The sequence below is a fragment of the Acipenser ruthenus genome, chromosome 10 (assembly GCF_902713425.1).
Source record: "Acipenser ruthenus chromosome 10, fAciRut3.2 maternal haplotype, whole genome shotgun sequence".
Lineage (NCBI taxonomy): Eukaryota > Metazoa > Chordata > Actinopteri > Acipenseriformes > Acipenseridae > Acipenser > Acipenser ruthenus.
In genome coordinates, this window is record NC_081198.1 from 21,180,531 (window position 1) to 21,199,855 (window position 19,325).

General features: G+C 47.6%; 1 non-coding gene and 1 pseudogene across 1 annotated transcript; both read right to left on the reverse strand.

Annotated features, from left to right (window-relative positions):
- Positions 1-6,751: 6,751 nt before the first annotated feature.
- LOC131738384 (U2 spliceosomal RNA) lies at positions 6,752-6,921 on the reverse strand (annotated as a pseudogene).
- Positions 6,922-13,979: 7,058 nt separating this feature from the next.
- Positions 13,980-14,163, reverse strand: LOC131738532 (U2 spliceosomal RNA). Its single transcript, XR_009330008.1, has one exon. It is a non-coding gene; the product is annotated as a U2 spliceosomal RNA (small nuclear RNA).
- Between the last annotated feature and the right edge of the window lie 5,162 nt (positions 14,164-19,325).

Below are 19,325 nucleotides of genomic sequence, written 5' to 3' on the forward strand. Positions count from 1 at the left end.
GGGACAGGGGAAAAGGGACAGTGTATAGAACAGTGAGTTAAAATTCTAAAATTTTAAAACACTTAAAATGTAACTTTTAATAGTTTACATTAAAAATCTTAAAGATACATAAAACAAAACAAAACAAAATCAAATAAAACATTCAACGTAAATCAAATAAAAGTCCATAAAACTGAAACAAAAAGACTACATAAAACCAGGGCACCGTTGAAAAAACGGTCATGCCAGCTAAAAAGGGCGGAATGCTGGCATGACAAAATAAATAAAAGGCTTAGCGGTGCCCCGTAGTCCCGCTCCTAGGAGCTAGCGGTTCCAGTTTTTTCCTTTATTCCATCTTCACGTCCTGAAGTCCGGCGATCCTCCACTCCGCGCAGGCCTTGTCCTTCCCGAGGGTCCGGATGTCCAGAATTACAAAGTCCTTGATAAGAGTTTGTGCCCTTCTGGTCGTGGTGATAGTGTCTAGCTCCTGCTTGTGATAGACACAGACGTTACGGCCTTCCCACAGGATCTGCTTGACAACATTGATGACACGCCAAACGCACTTAGCTGTGCTGGTATCGATTCCTCCCGCAGGCCCATAGAGCACAGTCTCAGCGGTCATCTTGGCCGTGTCAGCAAACCTGTTTAGGAAGACAGAGACAGAGAGCCAGACACTGCCAGCCACATCACACTCCCAGAAGATATGGGCTGGTGTTTCTCTCTTGCGGCACATTGCATAGGGGCATGTTTCTACTTGGGCTAGTCCCCTCCTGAACATGAATGCTCGAGTGGGGAATGCACTGTGGACGGTGTTCCATGCTATATCCTTCTGGACATTACTGAGGCAGCTGTGAGACACATTCTCCCAGATTTTTTGGCTTTGGGTGAGGGAGAAAGTAGCTACTTTTTCAATTTCCTGGGAACCGGCAAGATATTTAGTTACAGCCTTGTATTCCCAGGAGGCCAATTTTGCTTTATCTAAGCCCAATTTATATATAGTGTCCCTTAAGGTTCTATAATACAATGGGGGGTCCCAGGAGTACGGCACGGTGTTATCAATAGTGCAGAGGCCCAAGGCCCTGAGACAGGTGGCAAAATAGAAACGATTCATGTAACATACCTTCCTGTCCAGGGCCTGGATGTTCTTGATAGTTTGCGTGAGCCCCTGCACTCGGGTGAGCTGCACAACGTCCGGGACCCCCTTACCTCCCTTCTTGTCGGCTTTACTCAGGGTGGCTCGCTTTACCCTCTCCATCTTGCTGCCCCAGATAAAGCGGTGGATAATGCGGTCCACCACTTTTTTGGTGGTCCTGTCTGGGGGAAAGATTTTTCCTACATAAGAGAGGATGGGGAACAGTATAGACTTGGTTATTAATACTCTACCCGTCATTGTTAAGGATCTTGTGCTCCATCCGCCAATCTTTTTACGGACCTGGTTAATGGCCGCCGTCCAGCTCTGGGCCCCCGAGCTATTGTTCTCGAAAATGAGGCCCAGAATCTTGATTTTGTCCTTTTTGACAGGGTACATGTCCGACAGTTCCCTATCTACCTGCCAATTTTTAGACACGTAGACTTCGCTCTTGGACTTATTAATCACTGCCCCGGTCGCCGTGCAGTACTTCTCAAGGATATTACTAATCCGAGGTACCGACGATGTGTTGGTGCAAATGAGTGACACATCGTCCATATATGCTGTTGTTTTGACCTGGACCCCGTTGGATCCAGGCAGCTGGAAACCAGTTATATTGGTATCCCTACGAATTGCCTGCAGGAGGGGTTCAATGCACACGACATATAGCAGTGGGGATAGTGGGCAACCCTGTCTGACCCCTGACTGGATAGATATTTTACCAGTCAGGTGCCTGTTCACCAAGACTCGGGTACTAATGTTTGTATATATGGTTTTAACCCACTCCCTAAGTCCAGGAGCGAATTTCATCTGGTCCATCACTTTGTACATATATTCATGGCTTACCCTATCGAACGCCTTCTCCTGGTCAAGGTTGAACAGGCAGAGGGGATGGTTCAGTTCTCTAGAATAAGCCAGAATGTCCCTTGTTAACATTAAAATATCCGTGATGGACCTCCCTGGGACGCCACAAGCCTGGTCGGGGCCAATGACCAAAGGGAGGTGTACTTGTAGCCGGAGCATCAGAGCTTTGGCTAGTATCTTGTAATCCACGCAAAGGAGGCTGATTGGGCGCCAATTCCGTAGATCTTTAACTTCCCCTTTCTTATGAAGGAGAGTAATTACACTCTCCCGCATAGAAGGGCCCAACCGCTTCTCCCTGTAGACCGCTCTGTAGACCTCCGCTAAATGGACTTTTAGCATGTCCCAAAAAAGATGGTAATACTCACCCGGGATGCCATCTGGACCTGGCGTCTTACCGGTGTTCATGGTCTTAACCGCCTGGGTGAGCTCCTCCAGCGTGAGTTCTGGGTCCTTCTCCTCCTCCTCGTCGTCCCGCACTGAGTCAGGCTCCAACTGGCTCAGGAACCACTCTATCAGGGTGTCATCTGTAGCTTTGATGTTATATAGGTCCCTATAGAAGTTCTCTACCACTTTTTTCACTCCCTCACTATCCTCTACTATCCTCCCCCTGCTGTCGAGCATGGAGGACATCAAGTGCCGCTTCTCCCTCGTTTTCTGGAAGAAGAAGCGAGTACACTTTTCGTCTTCCTCCATTTTTTGCACTTTTGCATTGTGCATGACCTTTCGTTGTTCCTCCCTACAAAGCACTGAAAGATCTAGCTTGGTCTGGGCTATCTCGTCGCTTACAGGGAACCCCCGAAGCTGAAGCAGGCTCAGATCCTGGAGGGCAGCATTCAGGTGTTTATATTTGGCCCTCCTTTCTTTTGCTTTCCTCTTGCCTGCTGCTATGAAATAACCCTTAGTTCTGATTTTGACCATCTCCCACCACTCTATAGGGGAGTTGAATAGGTCACGCAAAGTGGTCCACTCAACAAGCCTGCTCTTATAGGCTGCAGCTATGGAGGGGTCATCGAGTAAGGAGGTGTTTAATTTCCAAACCCCTGACCCCATCTGGGAGGTCTGAGGGACCTGCAATGTTACCTGCAGGAGCCTATGGTCAGAGAAGAAGACGGCCTGGGTGTCTACTGCCGTCTTCGTAAGGGAGCTGGTATGCAGGACGAGATCTATACGGGAGAAGGAGGTCCCAGATGAGCTCGCCCAGGTAAAGGGAGGCACCAGGTCCTTACCTGCATCACACAGGGAGAAATCAGATATTACGGAGGACAAAACTCTACTAGAGCGGTCGTTGCGTGGCCTGCTCCGGTCTACGTCCCTCAGAGCACAATTGAAGTCACCTGACACGATGACGGGTACGTTCCCCAGCAGGAGTGGACGCAGCTGTGGAAAAAATTGAACTCTTTCGTTTTGGTTAGTGGGTGCGTAGACATTGACCAGTCTGAGGGGAGTGTTGTTGTATGTCACATCCACGCTCAGAATTCTACCAGGTTCTACCTCCCTGCTGCTGCGGGAGGTAATAAAAGGGTTTTTAAACAGGATACCTACTCCGTCGGCTCTGGCTATGTTGGAGCCCGACCAGAAGGAGTCCCCCAGGGTCCAACTCTCCTTCAGGTCCCTATAATCAGGGCTCGACGAAATACCACACTCCTGCAGAAAGATGAGATCTGCTTTCAAGTTAGCTAGATAGTTTAGTACATCAAATCTTTTTTGTGTCTCCCTGATGCTCCTGACATTAACAGACACACATATCAGGGCCATCAGGGTAGCTAACAAGAAAAGGAGTCGCTGCGTCCACCCCATAGCGACTATGATTGGGAGGTCGGGACACTCTTCCTACTCTTAGCTCTACGCTTGCTTCGAGGGGGCTTGGGCTTATTTGCAACTCCCATCACCCCTGAGAAGGTACTCACTGCTGCCTCGTCCAAGAAGGCACCATCTTTATATGCACAGTACGTGGAGTTGTTTGGGCTATTCAACTCCCCACAAGGTAAGTCTGGTGGAACTTGCTCAGGGCCCCTCGGAACGTGTGGGTCAGCTTTGTCCTGGGGGGGGGTTATGACAGACAGCATTCTTTGGCTGTTACCGTCTGCTGAATTGGAGCTGTTAGCAGACTTCTGGCTTACCGCGTCCAGGGGTATTCCCATGTCCTCCAGTGCTGTATCTAGGAGGACCTCTAGGGGGCCCCTGGTTTTGCCCATACAAGGGAGGGGGTCAAGGATGCTTTGAAGGGAGGCCCTTCGCTTGAAGAGGGTCATTGCTACCGAGGTACTGCTGGTCAGGGAAGGTGTTGACCCCGACCTCTCCCTCAGTGCATTAGTGAACACCTCTTCTGCGAGGTGTGCTAGGGTTTGTGCCAACGACTGGGAAGGCTGGCTGGGGATGCCCTGGCTGGCTGCTACCTGCCCACTAGACGGCAGTGTAGCCGTCCCACTCGCCTCCGTCTCTGCCTGCGAGGGCAAGACTGGGGACTTTGTGTGGACATTATCTGGTTTTGGATCTATGGGGGCCACCTGCAACTTGCTGTCTTTGATCTTGATCTTCTTTCTTTTCCCCCCATCGTCTCTACCCTTTCTTTTCCCCACCCTCTGCTGGTTCTTCATTCCCTTCCCCTCCTTTTCACTCTCACTTTCACTGTCGCTTTCGCTTTCCTCCCCCACGGACTCAATCCTTATGGCGTCATAACGAGAGCCGAGGGGGAGTGCTGGCGCTGAGAGGGCCCTACTCAGGGGGGGCCGCTGCTGGGTCCGGGCTCCCTCCCTGCCTCGTGTTCTGTATCAGAGGAGCTACTGGAGGAGCTAGTGGAGTAGCTATTGTACTCTCTCTCTGGGCTGGGGGAAGGGGTCCTCGTAAAACGGGACATGTCTCGGGGGCGGGGGGGTGAGGGGGGTGCTGGTGATGATGGTGGTGCTGGAGTCTGGGTTTTGGATACTGTTGGTGGTGATGTGGACTGATCTTTGTTATTTGTTCCCTCTTCCTGCTCAGGCCTAGGCTTGTTCGTATTTGCCTTGCTGGCTCTGGCCATGTTGGCATAGGAAGAGGGGCAGTCCTTAAACAGGTGCCCCTTCTTTCCACACAAATTGCACTGCCTCTCTTCTCTGCAGTGGCTGGTCTCGTGGGGGGCGCCGCAGTTCCTGCACTTGACTACAGTACATGCGGCCGCCAGGTGTCCTAATTCCCCACATTTCCTGCAGAGTTTTGGCATCCCATTATAGAATACCAGCCCTCTGTTGGGCCCTAACACTATGGAGTTTGGAATGTGGCGGACGCCTCCAATGCCCGATGGATCAACATTAAGGCGTACCAGCCACTTTCTGGCTCCTGTCCAAACCCCATCTTCGTCTGTAATTTTCCTCCCTTCTGATGACACCCTCCCATAGCGGTTAAGCCATGTTGTAATATCATAGTCGCTAACAGCCTCATTGAAAAATTGGACAGTAACAACTTTCATTTCTCTGTCTGTCAGTGCATCCACACAAAATTCTTTGTATGGAGCGAGATATTTATTCTCCCCCCAAAAGGACCACATTTCTTGTAACTTTTGGGGGTTCCTAAAACTGACCTCAAACACTTCCTTAAGCCCTGGCAATTTCACCAAACAATTCAAGTCAGAAGGGGAAAAACCCATACCCCTCTGAAGAATGGTCCGGCTGAACTCCAGTCTCGTCAGTCCTGGTTCCGTTTCATCTTGCTTGTTTCTTGTGAAGCGCACCGCATTGTGCCTCCTGGTTTCCTGGGTTGGCCGGAACGCCATCCTTCAGCTGGCTCCTCCGATTGGGGTGGGAGAAGCCTCTGGACGTCCGGGTTGTCTCTCTCTACGGAAAAGAGACAACGTAAGCAGCAAATCTGGGCAGTTGAAGGAACTATTACTTTAGACCCTGAGGAGATGGTCGCCTCGCAAGTGGGACCCCCTCCCCAGGTGAACGGTGTCCTTCCCTGGTGGAGTAGGGGGCGCTGCTTGGCACCGAGACCACGTAGGAAGAATCGTGGCTGTGACGCCTCCTCGGGGTCCGGGGCCGCCCTCTGCTCCTCCCAGATGGCGCCCTCTGCTGGGCGCCTGCTGCTCTCTCGGTCTGGATCTCGATTACAATCAAGGGCTGGGGATGAGGTCGTCTAGGTCATCAAAGGGTCCTCAAAGGTCGTCTGGATGGTAGGTCCTCCTTCTCTCTAACTCCAGGAACGTCTGGAAAAGCCGGAACCGCCTGAAAAAGAAAAAAACGGGAACCGCCTGAAAAAGAAAAAACTGCTCTCAACAGTCAACAAAATCTTGAAAGACCCTCGGCCTGGATCGGGCAAGCCAAAACCAGACTGAGCATTAGTCTTCCAAAAAGTTGCCGAGCTGAAGAAAGCCAGTCAAAAATAAAAAAAATTCTGTTCCTCCTCACCCGAACAAACCTCTCACAGACCCTCGGAGGGAGCGGGCAATGCCACTACCCTCTAAGCCTTAGTCTTAGAAAGATTTATTCGAACTGAATAGAAGCCAGAGTATATGGCTGGCTAAGAAGGACCTGGCATAGGGACATGTTACACCACACTTGTCTGGTTAGCTGCATGCTCCCAGGAAACAAACTGCTGCTGTCTACATCATCACCACATGTGAATAAAAGAAAGAAAGACAGCAAGAAAGAAAGAGAGAAAGAAAGAGAAAGAAAGAAAGAGAGAAAGAAAAAAAAAAGAAGTAAAACGGCGGGAAAACTTGCATCAACACTGGCACTCTCCCTCCAGCAGGGGTAGACAAAATGCTCACAGGAGAGATCCAGATCTGACTTTGACCAACGTTAGAGAAAGGTGTGCACCGTTCCCGGAGGTACTGCAATACCGGGCCGATGCGTGGAGTGGACGGAGCAAGCCCCTGTTCCATCTCCCGATTCCAAAAATCAATTTAATATATGGTCCCCTGATAGGGGACGTATCAGATATTAAACTGATAAGAACAGATACTCCTTTATTGAGATTTTACATTTTTTACATTTACACCCATTCGTTTTTTTCATTCATTTTACATTTCTTTTAAAGATGACATTCATGCATACAGACATACATTTTGTTTTAAAAGCATTTAAAATACATTTAAAAACACCAAGACAATTGTGCTTAGTACATGGTTAAAACAGACACAGATTAAAATCAACATGAAAAAAACCTGTGCTGCTTTAAAAGTGACTGGAAAAAAAGAACCATCTATAAAAAACCAGTGTTTGTGAGGGCCGGGGAGTGCTCTCTAAAAAAGTTCAAAAGTGAACATAAAACTAGATCTAAAACAGGGACAGGGGAAAAGGGACAGTGTATAGAACAGTGAGTTAAAATTCTAAAATTTTAAAACACTTAAAATGTAACTTTTAATAGTTTACATTAAAAATCTTAAAGATACATAAAACAAAACAAAACAAAATCAAATAAAACATTCAACGTAAATCAAATAAAAGTCCATAAAACTGAAACAAAAAGACTACATAAAACCAGGGCACCGTTGAAAAAACGGTCATGCCAGCTAAAAAGGGCGGAATGCTGGCATGACAAAATAAATAAAAGGCTTAGCGGTGCCCCGTAGTCCCGCTCCTAGGAGCTAGCGGTTCCAGTTTTTTCCTTTATTCCATCTTCACGTCCTGAAGTCCGGCGATCCTCCACTCCGCGCAGGCCTTGTCCTTCCCGAGGGTCCGGATGTCCAGAATTACAAAGTCCTTGATAAGAGTTTGTGCCCTTCTGGTCGTGGTGATAGTGTCTAGCTCCTGCTTGTGATAGACACAGACGTTACGGCCTTCCCACAGGATCTGCTTGACAACATTGATGACACGCCAAACGCACTTAGCTGTGCTGGTATCGATTCCTCCCGCAGGCCCATAGAGCACAGTCTCAGCGGTCATCTTGGCCGTGTCAGCAAACCTGTTTAGGAAGACAGAGACAGAGAGCCAGACACTGCCAGCCACATCACACTCCCAGAAGATATGGGCTGGTGTTTCTCTCTTGCGGCACTTTGCATAGGGGCATGTTTCTACTTGGGCTAGTCCCCTCCTGAACATGAACGCTCGAGTGGGGAGTGCACTGTGGACGGTGTTCCATGCTATATCCTTCTGGACATTACTGAGGCAGCTGTGAGACACATTCTCCCAGATTTTTTGGCTTTGGGTGAGGGAGAAAGTAGCTACTTTTTCAATTTCCTGGGAACCGGCAAGATATTTAGTTACAGCCTTGTATTCCCAGGAGGCCAATTTTGCTTTATCTAAGCCCAATTTATATATAGTGTCCCTTAAGGTTCTATAATACAATGGGGGGTCCCAGGAGTACGGCACGGTGTTATCAATAGTGCAGAGGCCCAAGGCCCTGAGACAGGTGGCAAAATAGAAACGATTCATGTAACATACCTTCCTGTCCAGGGCCTGGATGTTCTTGATAGTTTGCGTGAGCCCCTGCACTCGGGTGAGCTGCACAACGTCCGGGACCCCCTTACCTCCCTTCTTGTCGGCTTTACTCAGGGTGGCTCGCTTTACCCTCTCCATCTTGCTGCCCCAGATAAAGCGGTGGATAATGCGGTCCACCACTTTTTTGGTGGTCCTGTCTGGGGGAAAGATTTTTCCTACATAAGAGAGGATGGGGAACAGTATAGACTTGGTTATTAATACTCTACCCGTCATTGTTAAGGATCTTGTGCTCCATCCGCCAATCTTTTTACGGACCTGGTTAATGGCCGCCGTCCAGCTCTGGGCCCCCGAGCTATTGTTCTCGAAAATGAGGCCCAGAATCTTGATTTTGTCCTTTTTGACAGGGTACATGTCCGACAGTTCCCTATCTACCTGCCAATTTTTAGACACGTAGACTTCGCTCTTGGACTTATTAATCACTGCCCCGGTCGCCGTGCAGTACTTCTCAAGGATATTACTAATCCGAGGTACCGACGATGTGTTGGTGCAAATGAGTGACACATCGTCCATATATGCTGTTGTTTTGACCTGGACCCCGTTGGATCCAGGCAGCTGGAAACCAGTTATATTGGTATCCCTACGAATTGCCTGCAGGAGGGGTTCAATGCACACGACATATAGCAGTGGGGATAGTGGGCAACCCTGTCTGACCCCTGACTGGATAGATATTTTACCAGTCAGGTGCCTGTTCACCAAGACTCGGGTACTAATGTTTGTATATATGGTTTTAACCCACTCCCTAAGTCCAGGAGCGAATTTCATCTGGTCCATCACTTTGTACATATATTCATGGCTTACCCTATCGAACACCTTCTCCTGGTCAAGGTTGAACAGGCAGAGGGGATGGTTCCGTTCTCTAGAATAAGCCAGAATGTCCCTTGTTAACATTAAAATATCCGTGATGGACCTCCCTGGGACGCCACAAGCCTGGTCGGGGCCAATGACCAAAGGGAGGTGTACTTGTAGCCAGAGCATCAGAGCTTTGGCTAGTATCTTGTAATCCACGCAAAGGAGGCTGATTGGGCGCCAATTCCGTAGATCTTTAACTTCCCCTTTCTTATGAAGGAGAGTAATTACACTCTCCCGCATAGAAGGGCCCAACCGCTTCTCCCTGTAGACCGCTCTGTAGACCTCCGCTAAATGGACTTTTAGCGTGTCCCAAAAAAGATGGTAATACTCACCCGGGATGCCATCTGGACCTGGCGTCTTACCGGTGTTCATGGTCTTAACCGCCTGGGTGAGCTCCTTCAGCGTGAGTTCTGGGTCCTTCTCCTCCTCCTCGTCGTCCCGCACTGAGTCAGGCTCCAACTGGCTCAGGAACCACTCTATCAGGGTGTCATCTGTAGCTTTGATGTTATATAGGTCCCTATAGAAGTTCTCTACCACTTTTTTCACTCCCTCACTATCCTCTACTATCCTCCCCCTGCTGTCGAGCATGGAGGACATCAAGTGCCGCTTCTCCCTCGTTTTCTGGAAGAAGAAGCGAGTACACTTTTCGTCTTCCTCCATTTTTTGCACTTTTGCATTGTGCATGACCTTTCGTTGTTCCTCCCTACAAAGCACTGAAAGATCTAGCTTGGTCTGGGCTATCTCGTCGCTTACAGGGAACCCCCGAAGCTGAAGCAGGCTCAGATGCTGGAGGGCAGCATTCAGGTGTTTATATTTGGCCCTCCTTTCTTTTGCTTTCCTCTTGCCTGCTGCTATGAAATAACCCTTAGTTCTGATTTTGACCATCTCCCACCACTCTATAGGGGAGTTGAATAGGTCACGCAAAGTGGTCCACTCAACAAGCCTGCTCTTATAGGCTGCAGCTATGGAGGGGTCATCGAGTAAGGAGGTGTTTAATTTCCAAACCCCTGACCCCATCTGGGAGGTCTGAGGGACCTGCAATGTTACCTGCAGGAGCCTATGGTCAGAGAAGAAGACGGCCTGGGTGTCTACTGCCGTCTTCGTAAGGGAGCTGGTATGCAGGACGAGATCTATACGGGAGAAGGAGGTCCCAGATGAGCTCACCCAGGTAAAGGGAGGCACCAGGTCCTTACCTGCATCACACAGGGAGAAATCAGATATTACGGAGGACAAAACTCTACTAGAGCGGTCGTTGCGTGGCCTGCTCCGGTCTACGTCCCTCAGAGCACAATTGAAGTCACCTGACACGATGACGGGTACGTTCCCCAGCAGGAGTGGACGCAGCTTTGGAAAAAATTGAACTCTTTCGTTTTGGTTAGTGGGTGCGTAGACATTGACCAGTCTGAGGGGAGTGTTGTTGTATGTCACATCCACGCTCAGAATTCTACCAGGTTCTACCTCCCTGCTGCTGCGGGAGGTAATAAATGGGTTTTTAAACAGGATACCTACTCCGTCGGCTCTGGCTATGTTGGAGCCCGACCAGAAGGAGTCCCCCAGGGTCCAACTCTCCTTCAGGTCCCTATAATCAGGGCTCGACGAAATACCACACTCCTGCAGAAAGATGAGATCTGCTTTCAAGTTAGCTAGATAGTTTAGTACATCAAATCTTTTTTGTGTCTCCCTGATGCTCCTGACATTAACAGACACACATATCAGGGCCATCAGGGTAGCTAACAAGAAAAGGAGTCGCTGCGTCCACCCCATAGCGACTATGATTGGGAGGTCGGGACACTCTTCCTACTCTTAGCTCTACGCTTGCTTCGAGGGGGCTTGGGCTTATTTGCAACTCCCATCACCCCTGAGAAGGTACTCACTGCTGCCTCGTCCAAGAAGGCACCGTCTTTATATGCACAGTACGTGGAGTTGTTGGGGCTATTCAACTCCCCACAAGGTAAGTCTGGTGGAACTTGCTCAGGGCCCCTCGGAACGTGTGGGTCAGCTTTGTCCTGGGGGGGGGTTATGACAGACAGCATTCTTTGGCTGTTACCGTCTGTTGAATTGGAGCTGTTAGCAGACTTCTGGCTTACCGCGTCCAGGGGTATTCCCATGTCCTCCAGTGCTGTATCTAGGAGGACCTCTAGGGGGCCCCTGGTTTTGCCCATACAAGGGAGGGGGTCAAGGATGCTTTGAAGGGAGGCCCTTCGCTTGAAGAGGGTCATTGCTACCGAGGTACTGCTGGTCAGGGAAGGTGTTGACCCCGACCTCTCCCTCGGTGCATTAGTGAACACCTCTTCTGCGAGGTGTGCTAGGGTTTGTGCCAACGACTGGGAAGGCTGGCTGGGGATGCCCTGGCTGGCTGCTACCTGCCCACTAGGCGGCAGTGTAGCCGTCCCACTCGCCTCCGTCTCTGCCTGCGAGGGCAAGACTGGGGACTTTGTGTGGACATTAGCTGGTTTTGGATCTATGGGGGCCACCTGCAACTTGCTGTCTTTGATCCTGATCTTCTTTCTTTTCCCCCCCTCGTCTCTACCCTTTCTTTTCCCCACCCTCTGCTGGTTCTTCACTCCCTTCCCCTCCTTCTCACTCTCACTTTCACTGTCGCTTTTGCTTTCCTCCCCCACGGACTCAATCCTTATGGCGTCATAACGAGAGCCGAGGGGGAGTGCTGGCGCTGAGAGGGCCCTACTCAGGGGGGGGCCGCTGCTGGGTCCGGGCTCCCTCCCTGACTCGTGTTCTGCATCAGAGGAGCTACTGGAGGAGCTAGTGGAGTGGCTGTTGTACTCTCTCTCTGGGCTGGGGGAAGGGGTCCTCGTAAAACGGGACATGTCTCGGGGGCGGGGGGGTGAGGGGGTGCTGGTGATGATGGTGGTGCTGGAGTCTGGGTCTTGGATACTGTTGGTGGTGATGTGGACTGATCTTTGTTACTTGCTCCCTCTTCCTGCTCAGGCCTAGGCTTGTTCATGTTTGCCTTGCTGGCTCTGGCCATGTTGGCATAGGAAGAGGGGCAGTCCTTAAACAGGTGCCCCTTCTTTCCACACAAATTGCACTGCCTCTCTTCTCTGCAGTGGCTGGTCTCGTGGGGGGCGCCGCAGTTCCTGCACTTGACTACAGTACACGCGGCCGCCAGGTGTCCTAATTCCCCACATTTCCTGCAGAGTTTTGGCATCCCATTATAGAATACCAGCCCTCTGTTGGGCCCTAACACTATGGAGTTTGGAATGTGGCGGACGCCTCCAATGCCCGATGGATCAACATTAAGGCGTACCAGCCACTTTCTGGCTCCTGTCCAAACCCCATCTTCATCTGTAATTTTCCTCCCTTCTGATGACACCCTCCCATAGCGGTTAAGCCATGTTGTAATATCATAGTCGCTAACAGCCTCATTGAAAAATTGGACAGTAACAACTTTCATTTCTCTGTCTGTCAGTGCATCCACACAAAATTCTTTGTATGGAGCGAGATATTTATTCTCCCCCCAAAAGGACCACATTTCTTGTAACTTTTGGGGGTTCCTAAAACTGACCTCAAACACTTCCTTAAGCCCTGGCAATTTCACCAAACAATTCAAGTCAGAAGGGGAAAAACCCATACCCCTCTGAAGAATGGTCCGGCTGAACTCCAGTCTCGTCAGTCCTGGTTCCGTTTCATCTTGCTTGTTTCTTGTGAAGCGCACCGCATTGTGCCTCCTGGTTTCCTGGGTTGGCCGGAACGCCATCCTTCAGCTGGCTCCTCCGATTGGGGTGGGAGAAGCCTCTGGACGTCCGGGTTGTCTCTCTCTACGGAAAAGAGACAACGTAAGCAGCAAATCTGGGCAGTTGAAGGAACTATTACTTTAGTCCCTGAGGAGATGGTCGCCTCGCAAGAGGGACCCCCTCCCCAGGTGAACGGTGTCCTTCCCTGGCGGAGTAGGGGGCGCTGCTTGGCACCGAGACCACGTAGGAAGAATCGTGGCTGTGACGCCTCCTCGGGGTCCGGGGCCGCCCTCTGCTCCTCCCAGATGGCGCCCTCTGCTGGGCGCCTGCTGCTCTCTCGGTCTGGATCTCGATTACAATCAAGGGCTGGGGATGAGGTCGTCTAGGTCATCAAAGGGTCCTCAAAGGTCGTCTGGATGGTAGGTCCTCCTTCTCTCTAACTCCAGGAACGTCTGGAAAAGCCGGAACCGCCTGAAAAAGAAAAAAACGGGAACCGCCTGAAAAAGAAAAAACTGCTCTCAACAGTCAACAAAATCTTGAAAGACCCTCGGCCTGGATTGGGCAAGCCAAAACCAGACTGAGCATTAGTCTTCCAAAAAGTTGCCGAGCTGAAGAAAGCCAGTCAAAAATAAAAAAAATTCTGTTCCTCCTCACCCGAACAAACCTCTCACAGACCCTCGGAGGGAGCGGGCAATGCCACTACCCTCTAAACCTTAGTCTTAGAAAGATTTATTCGAACTGAAGAGAAGCCAGAGTATATGGCTGGCTAAGAAGGACCTGGCATAGGGACATGTTCCACCACACTTGTCTGGTTAGCTGCATGCTCCCAGGAAACAAACTGCTGCTGTCTACATCATCACCACATGTGAATAAAAGAAAGAAAGACAGCAAGAAAGAAAGAGAGAAAGAAAAAGAAAGAAAGAAAGAGAGAAAGAAAAAAAAAGAAGTAAAACGGCGGGAAAACTTGCATCAACACTGGCACTCTCCCTCCAGCAGGGGTAGACAAAATGCTCACAGGAGAGATCCAGATCTGACTTTGACCAACGTTAGAGAAAGGTGTGCACCGTTCCCGGAGGTACTGCAATACCGGGCCGATGCGTGGAGTGGACGGAGCAAGCCCCTGTTCCATCTCCCGATTCCAAAAATCAATTTAATATATGGTCCAATGATAGGGGACGTATCAGATATTAAACTGATAAGAACAGATTTTTTTTTTTTTTTTTTTTATAAATTTTATTAATTAAATATTCACAATACCATATCAGTTACAATACCCTCTAGACAAATCAGCACATAACAAATCACCATTCATTTCCATATATCCTTTTACCTTACTGAATACGGACATATTACATAATTATACATTCATTCCATCCACATAGTTCCAAAACATTTTGTACAGGCAAGTGTGTGTCCTCAAAGAACATCCTTCACCCTGTCCCCGTGAAACCAGACCCAGACCCATCAACCAGCCCGGTGACCCATTCCATCCCATCTCCCATTGTTCCAGATGCCATTCCATCTTCACCTTCTCCAGGTCTCCAGCAGCCACATCTCGCAACACATAATCTTTCACAATAGACAGCGCAAGTTGTTTTGTTTCAATTACAGTCAAAAGTTTATTTTGCAGCACCAACAAGTTCCTTACTTTCCAGATTGCATCCTTTACACAGGTAATCACAACCCATATTTTGAACCAAAGTCCTTTGGGAAAAACTTTTTTACTGATCCCGTAGAGCACCATCATATCATCCAAGATATTACTATCCAGAAACAGGTCAGTGAAACCTACTACTTCTCTCCATAGGTTTATTGCAAAATGGCATTCTCGAAACAAATGCAGGCATGTCTCCTCCGCCCCACAGCCCTCTCTGGGACATCTAGAGGTTCTCGAGAGATTCCTTGCATTCAACATTGCTCTCACAGGCAAGATGTCATGGGCCACCAGCCAGGACAGGTCACGATGCCGATTCACTAGGCCAGGATGGGCCACATTCCTCCACACCCTCTTTGGGTCGGCAAGCATAGCACCCTTGACTGAACACATTTGTTCCCTTTCCTGTACAAAAACAGATAGTTTTTTTTTATTGAAAAACACATCCTTTCCACACTTCTCCATATCTCGGTCTTTTAAAAACCTTTTAATAATTGCATAGTGATACGGTATCTCAAACGCAGTGGGAACAGTCAATGAGATATTCATTATTTTCAGACTCCTGAGATACGATCCCAAAAAAAACCTAACAAAAAACGCCCCTTTACAGACTTCATTTACGCACATATCAAAATGAAAACATACATACTTTATCATTAAAAACATGAATATATCTGGCAACCCTTTACCGCCCTTTAGCTTCCCTTTACCCACAATCTCCCTTCTCAATCTCTCCCATTTTGATCCCCAGAAGAAGTGGAACAGCTCTCTCCTGAGAACACAAACCGTCTGCTTGGCTGGAGGAAAAATCATAGAGGTATACAACAAAATAGGCAAAATGACAGCTTTAACAATCAGAACCTTCCCTTCCAGTGTGAGGTTCCGCAACTTCCAGTATCCCAACTTCTTCTTGACTTTTACACCCACCTCCTCCCAATTCTTAGTTCCATCACCTACAGCCCCAAAATTGACCCCCAATATTTTAATACAGTCCCTCTTTACATTTAAGTCCTTCCCGACCGCCGTATCCCACTTCCCATAAAACATAATTTCACTCTTCTCTTTGTTTAGCTTGGACCCAGATGCCTTACAAAATTGTTCTGTTATAGCTAAAACTTTACTCACAGATGGTTCGTCAACACAAACAACATTCACATCGTCCATGTAAAGGGCACACTTGACTTCCATCCCCCCACTCCCAGGGATTCTAAAACCAGTGATATTTTTCTCCTTTCTCAGAAGCTGCGCTAGAGGTTCCATACAGCATATAAACAGTAAGGGGGATAACGGACACCCTTGCCTAACACCACAGTTTATTCCAACTGTTTTAGACAAAACCCCATTTATCAATATCCTGCTCTCAATCCCTTTGTACAGCAGACCCACCCAGGCTAGAAACCTCTCCGGAAACCCCATCTTTAGCAGAATATGAAACATAAACTGGTGCGAGATCCGATCGTAAGCCTTCTCCAAATCTAAATTTAATAAACAGATCCTCATATTTCTGTCTCTCGCGTAACAGATGGTGTCACGAATCATTACCAGACTGTCCGTGATCCTCCTTCCAGGCACAGCACAGGTCTGATCCGGGTCTATCACTTCCTCCAATACATTTTTCATCCTAAGAGTTAAAATCTTACTAAAAATTTTAAAATCCACATTCAATAGACTAATAGGCCTCCAATTCTTCAAATCTTGTTTATCGTTTTTTTTAAAAATCAGAGTAATTATCCCTTGTCTGAAACTTTCAGGCAAGATCTCTTGTTTCCCAAACTCTTTAAAAACCAAAAGAATATCCCTTGCTATAATATCCCAGAATTTCAAATAAAACTCCAAAGGAAGTCCATCACTTCCTGGGACCTTCCCTCTTTTAAAACTTTTCATTGCCTTCCCCACCTCCTCTAGAGTTAAATCTTCTTCCAGGTGTTTCCCATTAACCACTTTCCCCTCCAAGGCCCTCTCCAGCTCCTCCATTTTATCTTTCTCCCCCTCCCTCTCTCCATATAGTTCTTTATAAAACCCCTCAGCCACACCCAACATCTCCTCAGTAGTTGAGACCACAACACCATCCTTCTTCAACCCTCCCATTGTTTTGCTCCCCTCAACAACCTTTTTGAAAAAGAAACGAGAACATGTTTCATTTTCTTCCAACACCTTAACCCGACTCTGGAAAATGACTTTTTTACATCCTCTCTCAAAAATGTCTTTTAATTCTTTTTTTACCTGATTTATTTCTTCATTAAAGTCAAAACCCCTCTCCCTCAATCTATAATATCGGTTTAATCTTTTACTTAACCCTCCAATTTTCCTCTTTTCTTTTCCAGCCTTCCTCTTGCCCACCATAATAAAGAATTCTTTAATCCTTTTTTTAACTTCTTCCCACCACTGCCCTCCTGTTTCAAAACACCCCTTCAGAGATCTCCATTCCTCATACCTCACCTGGAATAAGGCTTCTATAGCCTTATCCTCTAACAGTGAAATATTTAGCTTCCACACACCCTTCCCCAAAGTGACACATGCAACCAAATCAATTTTTACATTTAAAACCAAGTGATCCGAAAAGAAAACTGGGCTCACTGTACAGTCTATACATTTAACCCCCTTGCTCACAAAAACAAAGTCAATTCTCGAGCTTTGTGTTCCATTATCCCTCACCCATGTGAACCCCTTCTCATCAGGCTTGTGCTTACGAAATAAATCAATCAATTTAAAATCTTTAACAATCTCGTTTAGTACCAGCGAGGATTTATCCAATTTGAAGCCATCCTTTATAGGTGCTTTCTCCTCCTTCCTAAGAACACAATTAAAATCACCTGCTAATACCACTGTTTTATTCCTCACTAAAACACCTCTTAAATCATTGAATAACTCAGTTCGCTCATGTACATTTGGTGATGCATATACATTAACAAAAACACAATCTTTCCCCATATAACAAATGTCTACTCTCAAAAGTCTCCCAGACTTCACCACAGTACTCCCTTTCACCACCAAATTCCTATTTTTAATTAAAATGGCTACCCCATCAGATTTATTTTCATCAGACCCACTCCAAAAGGATGGCCCATATTTCCATTTCTTCCCCATGTCCAAATAATTCTCCTTAAAAGGAAGACCACACTCCTGTAACATAATCACATCAAAATTCTGACTGCCTAAAAAGGACAAAACAGCCTCACCCCTCAGGCTGCTCTTCATACTCCTTACATTTATAGTAGCCACTGAAAGCGCCATAATAATAATAATAATAATAAAAAAAAACATCCATTTTAAATCTAACTATAGCCACTACCAACATCTTCCAAGCATGGCCCTAGAAAAGGTGCCTCGTTCTGTTCTTTCACAGGATAATCTTCTCTTTCTGACCCTGAGGGGGAAGACACACCCTCAACCCCAAACTCACAACACACCACCCCATCATCCTGAGTCACAATATTTTTTTCCTGATCAGTTTCCTCAAAATAATCAAATTTCCTTTTTTTTGAATTTTCCAGTTCCTTCATTTCAAAGTCCCTGCTTTCATCCTCGCTCCCCAATGAGGACTCCAAACATATTAATAAATCACTTGCAGTACTACAAGGACTGCTGGGAATTTTGCACACCTCCTGCTGCAACTCTCCACCAGCCACCGCCCTACCAGGCCCCGCCTCCGGCTTCTTACTTTCAGCTGCACCTGTTTCACCCTCAATTACCTTCTGCCCCTCAGGACCAATCACCTTAGCATTCCCCACATTTGGATCTGACTCCACCCTATCCTCTTCCACCTCCTCACCTGATGAAGACACAACCAAATCCTCAACCAAACACCCTTTCAAAACGACTTTGTCCTTGTCCTGAACCTCTTTCCCTACATCCTCAGTAGTGCTTTTTTCCCCAACCTCACCATCTTTAACCACCGCCACACCTGCATTGTTGTAATCCTCTTTCAACATGTTAGCATATGATTTGGGGCAGTTCCTAAACAAATGAGATGTTTCACCGCACAAATTGCACTTCCTTTCATTCGTACATTCAGCATAGACATGGCCAACACCCCTACACTTTTTGCATATTATCTGTTTACAAGCCTCACGAAGGTGCCCCATTTCTCCACAGTTTCTACACAACTTTGGCTGACCCTGATAGTATACCAGCCCTCTATTTTCACCAAGCACAATAGTCTGAGGAATATGCTCCAAACCACCATACCCCCCATAGTCTGGTCTCTGTACTACTGGAATCTTCCAGGAACAAGTCCAAATCCCCTCTGCATCCATCACTTTCACAGGTGACCCTTTAACTGTACAAAAACGTGCTAACCAAGTAGCCACATCCTCTGCTTCCACTAGCTCATTAAACATCTTTACAAACACAGTTTTCACTCCAGTGTAACTTAACCTCTCTACATTAAACTCACTCAACAAACCCTCATATCTCTTTTCCTCATACCTTCTCCAAAAATATTCCATGACAGAAGAACTCATCAAGCTCACATCCCACCCCCTCCCTCCTGGAAGATTAATAAGACAAAAGATATCACCAGGCTTAAGGCCCAGCTCTTTCTGTAAAACTCGCTTGGAAAAATCAGTTCTAGTGACCAATAAACCCTCACTTTCTTTCAAACAAAACCTAGCACAATGGTGCCTCCGCACTCCTACCCTAGTAGCGGCCATCACCACAAAATTAGAAAAGAGAAAAAAACGCCACCAAAAAAAAAGATAAGCCCCCGAAGGGACTTACCCCCCAGCTTCCTTCCTCTGTCCTGT